Here is a 10,838-nt window from a genome sequence, read left to right as displayed (position 1 = left end):
TCACGCGATCTTCCAGGGCTTGGGGATCAATCCTCCTCCTTTGCCTGTCAGGACTTTGAGAGTGACGAGGGCTGCTATTCCGCCTTCCCCTGCCACTCCTCCTGGAATTATGTTGTTGGGGCTCCAAGTCCGCCATGGGAGGGACAGCAGGTAATCCTTCTCGCCTTGCGCCCCCTTCTGGAGTTAGTCCGTTGACGGCAGACTGCGGCAAGTCTTCAATGTGTGCCATTGAATGAGAAAATGAGAAGCTTAGTCAAAAGGTTTTTGTTCTTGTCTGTTGTTCCCACAGACGGCGCCAATTGTACGGGGAGGAAATAATTCTCCTCGTATAATCCTGTTGACCAAGTCCACGCTCCTCCGTACGACGTCGCTTTATCACCTGAAAACACAAACGTGAGCTAGCCGGCGGGTGTGTGCCGGAAACCTCTCCGATGCCTAAGTCAGTAAGCTTGACAAATAGACAAAGTTTTATGCTCTCAAAGAGTATTGTGTTCAAAATTTTTTTCCTCCAAGGTGATGCTTGTGAGCTTTTATAAGTTTCCCGTGGCACAATCCTAGTAGGACTTGTACTTCTCCATGCAGAGTCCTCCTAGGATTCATTCTCCTAAGGATAATGCTTATCCTTTTACACCCTCCCCCACTGCTTAAACCAAGTGGGATGGTTTTCTTTATGGCCGAACTTCCATTTCACCGAAGTAAAATTGGCTATGCCAAGCCACAGAGGGCCGGACTATCCTTAGCTCGGTCTTCTCCTCTAACTCCTTACTTCGGCTGCCTCTGTTCAACCTTGGTATGCATAGATCAAACTTCCAAGTAACAAGTTCTGACCGACCTAACCATTATGTGTCACGACCGGACTAATTCCGAAACCGGCCTTCCCAGAACATACTGCGACCGGACTAACTCTGAGACCGGCCTAACTCCGAGTTGCCTCCGGACCGGAGTAGCTTTTCTCTTCCTTGGGCCGAAGCAACTATCTCTTCTTGAGCCGGAATAATCTCACCTCCTTGGGCCGGAATATCCATTACGGCCTCTTTTTACTTAGTCCTTTGCGTTTTGCGCCTCAAAGCCCAACTCGAAGCTCGGCCCAATTTTTCCCAAAAATTACCCTCTCACATATTTTATTCACATTTCAGCTACCTTTTCTATTTTCCTTCCCAAATCCCTCCCCAAATCCTCCAACCAAACACAACATTAAGAGGTTGCAAACTCTTTATGGAGCTACCACCTGAAGTTGGAGAACTTTCCATTCTCCAGGTGCTTGATATGGAGGCAACTGAGATTATGTATCTTCCTGAAGAAATTAAGGAACTGAAAAATTTGCTACTGTTGAAATTATCCTTCTATAGTTATGGAAACAGCTATAGAGAAAGTAAGCAGATAAGCAAAATGATTCCGCAGGGGGTATTTTCTGACCTCTTTCTCTTGACGGAACTGAGCATTGATGTGAATCCAGAAGACGAAGAGTGGATTGCTGATTTGAAAGATAATTATATATGAGCTGCAAAACTTGAAAAGATTGACAAAGCTTAAGTTGTATTTGCCAAAAGTTGAACTTTTAAAACAACTTACTGTATCAAGCTTTAGATTTACAGTTGGCCGTCATGAGCAGCGTATGATATCCCGTTTACCACATGAAGTTGAAGAAGAATTTAAGAAACATGAGGCATCCTTGAGATATATAAATGGTGAGCACATATCAACTGAGATTAAGAAAACACTCAAACGTACTAGTGCCTTTTTCCTAGACCGTCATTGGACTGTGAAGAAGCTATCTGAATTTGGCAATGCAAATATGATCAACCTAAAACTATGCTTGTTGGTGGAAAGTAATGAGCTCAAAACCATCATAGATGAAGGAAGAGATTACAAATGTGAGTCAGATGTTGATGAAAGACTTGTACTTGGATCACTAGAATATTTGGGTATTTATTACATGAAAAATTTGAGGAGTGTTTACAATGGACCAATTGTTAAGGGTTGTCTCTCCAAACTAAAATTCTTGAGGTTCCGTACTTGTACCAGTTTGAATTCCATTTTCACTCCAGGCTTAGTTGGTAATCTTGAAAATTTGGAGGAGCTTATAGTTGAAGACTGTCCCAAAATTAAGAGCTTGGTAAGTCACGAATCTACTGTGGTGGAATCAACCCATTTTCTCCCAGCCTTGAAGAAGATGTCTCTTCTTGAGCTACCAGAATTGGTTAGCATTTCCAGTGGTTTATGTATAGCTCCAAAATTGGAAAGGTTGGTCATCTTTTATTGCCCAAAGCTAGAAAGCCTTTCTACCATAGACAGTAAAGATTTAAAGGTGATCAAAGGAGAGAGTGAGTGGTGGGACTCTTTAATGTGGAATGAATCAGAGTGGAGCAAGAGCAGTAGTTATTGTCAAGATTATTTGACTAGCATCTTTGTCCCACTTAGAAGGGAGAGAAATTTGAAGGCCCAATTAGCGATGGACTAGATCGAGTAATTTTGGGCAAGATAAGTTTTCGTAATGGCCAGGTAATTTCTTATTTAGGCCTCGTTTGGGAACCTTCCTTTTTAGCCAAAAAGTCAAAAAGTTACTAAATTAGCCAAAAAGCCAATAACCCATACTAAAAAGTCAAAGATTCTCTTTTCTCTCTACTTTTTGCACATCTTTTCGTAAAAAGTCAAAAAGTCATCCCAAACATACTAGTTTTTTTTAGCTCATATTTTAGCCAAATAGCCAAAAAGTTACTAAATTAGCCTGTTCCCAAACGAGGCCTTATTTATCATTTTAGTTTTGCATAACTATGAAAAAATGGCTTTTTGAACTTACCTTTTCATTTTTAGTAGATTTTTTTTATTTTAAATTTCATTTATTTTCTTTTATTCTAGAAACTTTAAATCTAAAAGCTCCTAAAAGTTATAAAAAAAAAAGAAGGAAAAATCTAGTAAAAAATAAATAAATAAAAATTAGGAGTTGCTTTCTTTATTAAATTAATTTTTTTTTTTTAATGGATTTTGTTTTCAACTTTCATCAATGAAATAATTAACATATGATAAACTAATATTTTTTGATCTTGAATTTATGATGGGAAAATGAAAAAGAAGGAAAAAGAAAGAAAATGTAATGAAGTCAACGATGCTTTGTTCTTTTTTTTTTTTTTTTTTTTTAAATGGAAGCAAGTAGATATTTGTCCAAAATTTTGTTTTTATTGTTTAGCTACCGATAAAAAATTATATAAGTAAGTAATTCAATTTCCTTGACAAATCTAAAATCCAAACGGAACCTAAGTTTCACTACCTGTGTGGTGTTGGGGCAGGGTGACAGTATCTGCAGAAATACAAAGCAACCTAGTTCCAAACAACTATTGTCACTAGACAACATATCACAAACAATTTAACTGAAATTTGGCCCCCAACATATTTCAAATATAACACTTGAGTAACCCCTTTTTATCAAATCTCATTTATGGTAACAAGAGAAATAAGACGTTGCATGTTATCTTCACCATTTGTCTGTATGGCGGACTGCAGGTGCTGACGACTTATTGAAGACCCTTGTAGCCGAAGAATGACACAACCTTTGAGTTTAAGGAGCTTCAAGCTTTATATATTGGTGGTATTGGAGCGTTGGTAAATAAAATACACATCCTGAAGCACAAGTGAGCAGATTAAGCTTGAAGGCTTGTTGGCTGATTTTTCCAGGTTTTTCCAGGTATGTTGGTTTTGTTGTGTGTCTTCATTAAACTCTTTCTGTTTGCCATAATGTGAACCTTTAATTTGTTACGTTAAAAACTGAACTCAGATATGGTATGTATGCCTTGATATGAATATATATGAAACATATGCTTTTTTTGCTAATGCTGCTGCTTTTGTTGTTGAAGGCCCCAAACTGCATGATTTCTCTAATAAGTCTTCACATAACATCATAGTTTCCCCAGGACATTTCCAAAATTTCTGTTCCTCGGTTTGTATTGCACTCCAACCATAGGATGTGTTGAGACTTTTATAAGACAGGAATTTCAAAACTATGATCTTACAATTTTGAATACATTAGAATAACAGACACATAAGAATTTTGAAAATAAAGGATCCTGTACCTTGTAAAATGTGTTCATTATGGCTCTGATATGGCTGGGGAAAAAACAGAAACAACAATAGTTAGATAAATTGCTTCTCCTAGATTACCTCCCGTGTTGATGCCTTTACTACCACATTATGTTTCACATGGATTTTTTTATGAGCATCATGCAAAAATGATCAGGACATCACATTTTCCAAACCTAAAATTATCTCCTCTCACAAGCCTAGGGTCTCAGATTGTGTCGACCCCATCTCTTTATGAGATGAAGACGATAATTTAGGCGTTGAAAAAACTATCACCTCTCACATTACGTGGTGCCTCTTATTTTTTTTTTTCTTTTTTGTATTTGAGGCAACGTTTGGGAAGTTTAAAATATAGCTAAAAAAATAAAAAAAAAAATCACTATAAATGCTAAAAAGTCAAAGAACTATACAAAATGTCAAAAATTCCTTTTCCTATCTACTTTTTGCATGTTTTTTTGTAAAATGTCAAAATATCCAAAACAAATTTAGTTTTAATTTTTGAATTCAATTTTCCAAAAATTGAGTTTTTTATTTTTTGTATTTTTTTTTGTTTTTAGTGAATATTTTTAAAATTTTAAGCAAATTTTTTTACTTTTTTAGATGCACCTTACTTAGATGTAGCTAAAAAGTAAAATATTTGTAAAAAAAATATTTTAAAAAATTAATAAATACATAAAAATATGAAAAGTATACTATTATCGTTTTTTTTATTATTTATATTTTTGGTATTTAATGAATTTTCTAAAGATTTTTTCACAAAAATTATACTTTTCAAGTGTATTTATTTTAGGTGTATCTAAAAATTAAAAAAAATACTTAGAATATTAAAAAAATTCATTGAAAACAAGAAAATATGAAAAACAAACAATTTTAATTTTTTGAAAAGGGAATCCTGAAAATCCAAGCCAAACAAGCTGGATTTTTCACCTCATATTTTAGTTAAAAAAGTTAGCCTATTTCCATAATTGATGAAGAGTCCAATCAAGAGAGAGAGAGAGAGAGAGAGAGAGAGAGAGAGAGATAATGTAGAGAGAAGAACTCAATCAATCAATGCTTATTATCTCAAAAATTAGTTACAAAGTGGTTATGCCTCTTCTAGATATAGACTACAATTTCTCTCCACTAACTATCACATGCTATGCACATGATATCCTCCATCATACTTTCCTACTCAAAAGAATTTGTCCTCAAGTGAAGACAAACAAAACACAACTAGTGAACTAGAAGTGGAATCAAACTAGAAACTATAATAAAAATAAATTTCACTAAGGAAACTAATCTACAATGATAGAAGTGGTGTTGACACAAGAATTATCCGGCAAATAAGGCACAAGATGTTGCAAATTAAAGGTGTTAGAGATTCCCAAATGAGGCGGCAATTTGATTTGATAAGCATTGTTGTTGACTTTGTGCGACACATCAAGGACCCACCTTCCTATCATCTAACTAGGTGTAAGCACCATGAGGATACCTTTCTTTGCTCAACACAACCCACACAAGATCCCCACCTCAAACAACACTTTCCGTTTATACACATCAACGGCCGATTTGTATTTGGCATTGGACTTTTCAATTTGGGCCCTAACTTGATCATGGACATTCTTCATAAATGTAGCCATGTCCTCTGCTTTAATGCTTCCCTTCCTTGAGATAGGCAAAGGAACCAAGTTCATAACATTTGACGGTTTCATTCCATAAACCACTTCAAAGGGAGAAGTATTTATGGTGCAGTTGATTGATGAGTTATACGCGAACTCGGCCAAAGGAATAATATCATCCCAACTCTTGTGATGATCTCTCGCAAGACACTTTAATAAGCTGCCAAGACTTCTATTCACTACCACCATTTGACCATCAATTTAGGATGAAATGTAGTGCTAAAGTTCAAGTCAATGTCAATTTTCTTCCACAAAGTTCTTCAAAAGTAAGGAACTTAGTATCTCTATCGGACACGATAGAGGCATGGATAGAGGTAGGCGCTCCGTGCAACTTATAGACTTCCTAGAAGAAGAGGTTAGCAATATTTGTAGCATCCATGGTCTTCTTGCAAGGTATAAAATGTGCCATCTTGGAGAAACGGTCCACCACCACCATAATAGAATCACTCTACCTTTGTGTAGGAGGTAAACCCAACACAAAGTCCATACTAATGCATAGCCAAGGACCAATAAAGGCATATATAATCCAGCATTAATTGCAATCCCATTGCTTCTTTGACAAATTTGACACCACTTCACATGGTTGCCCACATCCTTGGTCATGCCCAGCCAATAGTAAGCATCTTGAAGTAACCCAACGGTATTGTCGTTGCCAAAATGTCCCAATTTGTGATGCTCAATCAACAAATGTGTCCTCAAGGAACAACTAGGCACACACAACTTAAGGCCATGGAAAAGGAAGCCATCCCTAATTATGTAGCTTGGATAAGTAGCTCTATCCGTCTTTTGTAAAGCATCAAAATCTTGGAGAAATAAGGATCACTTGCATAAAATGTGCGAAACTCATCAAAACCCATAACTTCATTCCTCATTTCAATCAAAAGAATCATCCGCCTACTCAACTTGTTGGCCACCTTATTAAGGACCCCTGATTTATGTCGCAAGGAAAATGTGAATTGTTGCAAGTAAGCCACCCATTTGACATGTCTCTTGTTGAGATGAGATTGGCTATTGATGTGCTTGAGGGCCTCATGGTCGGTGTTGAGCATGAACTCTTTATAAGCAAGATAGTAGCTCCAATGCTTGATGGCTTGGATGATGGTATAAAATTCCAAGTCATAAGTAGAATACTTGAGCTTAGCCCCGTTCAACTTTTCACTAAATAAGGCAATTGGCCGGCCTTCTTGGCTAAGGATGCTACCAATGCCTAATCACAAGGCATCACAATCAAGTTCAAAGATTTTGTCAAAGCCCGATAGTGCCAAAATTGGAGCTTTGGTAAGCACCTTAATCAAAAGTTGGAAGCTATCGGCGGGTTCTTTACTCCACTCAAAAGGTTTAAGCTTGAGAATGTTGGTCAAAGGGGCAGTGAGACTACTAAAGTTATGGATCAACCGCCTATAGAAGGTAGCCAAACCATGAAAACTCCGTACTTCATGGATACTAAGGGGAGTAGGCCACTCCACAATCGCCTTGACCTTCTCCATGTTCGTAAGTACCCCACGAGAAGACACGGCGTAACCCAAGAAAATGACTTGATCCATGGCAAAGGTACATTTCTTGGTGTTTCCATAGAACTTTTCTCGCCTCAAAAGCTCAAAAACTTGCTAAAGGTGGTACAAATGCTCTTCCAAACTTTGACTATAGATCAAGATGTTATCAAAGTAAACTACTACACAAACACCCAAAAGTGGTTGCAACATTTGTGTCATGACCCTCATAAAAGTACTTGGAGCATTGGTAAGCTCAAATGGCATCACAAGCCACTCAAATAGGCCATGGGGTGTCTTAAAAGTCATTTTTCACTCATCATCCGGCTTAATGCGGATTTGATGATAACTGCTTTTAAGATCAATTTTAGAAAACACCTTTGACCCGGCAAGGCAATCCAACATATCATTCAATCTTGGAATTGGAAAGCGATACTTACTGGTAATTTTGTTGATTGCATGGTTATCCATACACATGCGTCATGATCCATCCTTCTTAGGTGTCAAAAAGGCCGAAACACCAAAAGTACTATGGCTCAGTTGGATATATGCTTTAGCCAAAAGCTCTTCTACTTATTGTTGCAACTGCTCTGTCTCCTTTGGAGACATGTGATAGGCCGGTTTATTTGGAAGTGCCGACTCGGGTACCAAATCAATACGATGTTGGATGTCACGCATATGAGGCAAATCAGGGCATACTCTTCCAAAGAGTAGCCACATCAATCTTTTCCTTAGTAGCATCCGTGTGCACAACCAGAACCAAAGCCAATATAATCCTAAAATCCCGAGTTTCTTCCAAAAACTCCTTGGACGCAAGCAAGGTGGTAGAACTAGAAGATGGCTTAGAAGTAACCTTCTTATTGGAAGCAATGTAAAATGGCTATCATCATTGATAATAGTGTAAGTGTTCCGTTTGCCATCATGCAAAAATTGCCGGCCATATTACCAAGGATGCCCAAGTAGAATGTGACAAGCATCCATAGGCATTACATCACACCATACCTCATTGAAATATTTCTTCCGGATAGAAAAAGAAACCAAATACTGTTTGGTTACCTTGATCTCATTGCCTTTCTTGAACCAAGATAAAGAATAAGGATGGGGATGGTCCTCTACCGGAAGGTTGAGTTTAGCCACCATCTCTTGAGAAACCATGTTCTCACAACTTCCACTATCAATGATCATGTTACACACACGTCCACCAATGTTGCAAGTGGTTAAGAAAATATTGGTGCGCAACCAATTTTCTTGGCTCTCTAGCTTTGGTGATAGAAGTGTCTTCTTTAACATAAGAGCAAGACCCTCTTCTTCATCACTATCTACACCAATTTCAATATTGTCCTAAGTGTCACAAATTGGAGCACCCTTGTAGTCACCATGTTCCTTAGCTTCTTCAATAAGACGTGTCTTGGTCTGATTAGTACCCATCGGAAGATCTATGGCCTGGTTCTCCACACTTGAAACAATTGAAAGTTCCACCCTGAGGTGGATTTCGGTTTCCGGAAGCACCATTAGGACAAGGAGCTTGAGAGGAAGAAGCGCCCTTATCCATAAACTTGGAAGGAGGGCTAGTTTTGGCAAAGCTAGAAGAAGGACCCGGCCTAAAACCACCTCGAAATCCTCCTTGGAAGTATTATCCCATCTGGGAAGCACGACGGCTTTGTTTCTTTTCCACGACTAAAGCTCGATTGTAGGCTTTGGAAACATTACACAATGTATGCAAGGCAAGAATATCTTGGATTGAAGGTTTCAAGCCACTCACATAACGAGCCACCCGTTGTTCTTCACTCTCATTTAAATCAACCCTAGCAATGAGTTGATAGAAAGATTCTGTATACTCGCCCACACCTCCAACTTGCTTGAGAACATGAAGTGCTTGGTAGACACTTTGAAGGTAAACATGGATTTTCTCCTTGTCACATCGACGACGATTAAGTTGAAGTTGTTCCCGCCACTACTAAAAAAAACACTTTTTGCGACCGCTACAAGCCATCGCAAATAATAAAAACACAGTCACAAAAGACATTTTGCGACGGTCCATGCGACGATAAATGGGGGTCACGAATGTAGGGGTGGCAGATACTTTTTGTGAAGGCAAAGCAATAGTCGCAAATTATTTGCAACCAACTAAACTACTTATGCCGACCGCTATTTTGCCGTCGCCAAAAAAAAGAAAAATGCTAACATGTTTTTTGGTGATTATCTTATTATCGTCGCAAAAAAAAGAAAAGAAAAAAAAGTGTAACATTAAGCATTCTAGGAATAGCAATGATAAGAATTCAGATAGTATAACATTATAGTTTAATTAGACATTCCATTTGAGTCTCAAAATTGGAGCCATATGTAAAAGTTATTACAGCTAAAAACCTGGAAAAAGCATTCTAGGAATAGCAATGATAAGAATTTAGACAGTATAACATTATAGTTTAATTAAACATTCCATTTGAATCTCAAAATTGGAGTCATATGTAAAAGTTATTACTGCTAAAAACCTGGAAAAAGTTCTTTTATGACAAAAACATAATCTAGATAGAATGCTAGTAATGCCAAGATCTACAATGCTAATGTTCACCATTGTACAAGGTATTTGTTACCAACTTCATTGTTAGTCCTATGAGTCTCTCACCACAGTGATAGAAAACATGAGAACTGGTGCATAACCCCAAACTTTGAAAAGAACAGCACAAAATGTATAAAATTAGAAATTATTCAAAGTACCCAGAAAAACCTATATCCTGTTTTAAGAAAGATATTGCATGTTCAGAGCCGTTTTCATATTAAAAGCCATAACAGAAACTATTTATTTTCTACCATTTTAGGCTTTAAAACACATTTGGGACTGCACAATTTCATATTGAGAAGATTGATTGATATTATGAGTAACTAGATAAATGGAATTAGGCTTGTGTTTTATCCAAATAATATTGTAATCAAACCTGCAGCCCATGAATGTGTATGCCTACTTTTATTTAATAGTTGAAAAATGTTGTTCAAGTAAAGAATCATCCTATATATAGTCTGTATTAGAACAAAACAAACAAACAAACAAACAAGTCATTATGTTAGGTTCTGCTGTTATGCAAACAAACAAGTCAAGCCAGAGTCACACATTAACATACACTATCGGTATGTCACTCTATTATCCAGGACTTTTCTATACTACCAAAAACAAAAAAGATTTCGAAACCATGCCCAATAATTATCTCTTATCTTTGTATTTGGGTTCTAAAAAATTTCAGCCATTGATTAGTAATATTAAACCAGGATATAAAAAACAAAAGAGATTTCCAAATACCAAGCGGTTTTCATTGTGTTACTCACCGTTGGAATCTGGAACTGACTTTAATTTAATACACAATATGACCCTAATACACTATTGATGCCTTACCTCTTTTTTTTTCTTTTTCTTTTTTTTTTTTTTGGTGGTATGGAACCCAAAATTTCCACTTTTGTAGCTTAGTTGGATCCAATATCCACTTTTGTATGATCTAGAATAATGTGGCAGCTCATTTTAAAAGTAAAGACCGAACAATGTGACTTATATATTTTGTATAAAAATTCCGGTAATATTTCTTTCTTTTTTTTTTTCTAGCAAAAGGTGATATTTTTGCCAATC

The 10,838-nt window shown here is 36.9% G+C and overlaps 1 long non-coding RNA gene across 1 annotated transcript; it reads left to right on the top strand.

Moving 5' to 3' along the window:
- The first annotated feature begins 1,136 nt into the window (after positions 1-1,136).
- LOC145820067 (uncharacterized) lies at positions 1,137-3,828 on the top strand. Its single transcript, XR_014360983.1, has 2 exons — positions 1,137-2,502; positions 3,502-3,828. It is a non-coding gene; the product is annotated as an uncharacterized LOC145820067 (long non-coding RNA).
- Positions 3,829-10,838: the final 7,010 nt, after the last annotated feature.

Source organism: Camellia sinensis, chromosome 2 (assembly GCF_055761805.1).
Source record: "Camellia sinensis isolate YWXY chromosome 2, ASM5576180v1, whole genome shotgun sequence".
Lineage (NCBI taxonomy): Eukaryota > Viridiplantae > Streptophyta > Magnoliopsida > Ericales > Theaceae > Camellia > Camellia sinensis.
This window is presented reverse-complemented; position numbering and strand designations above follow the sequence as displayed.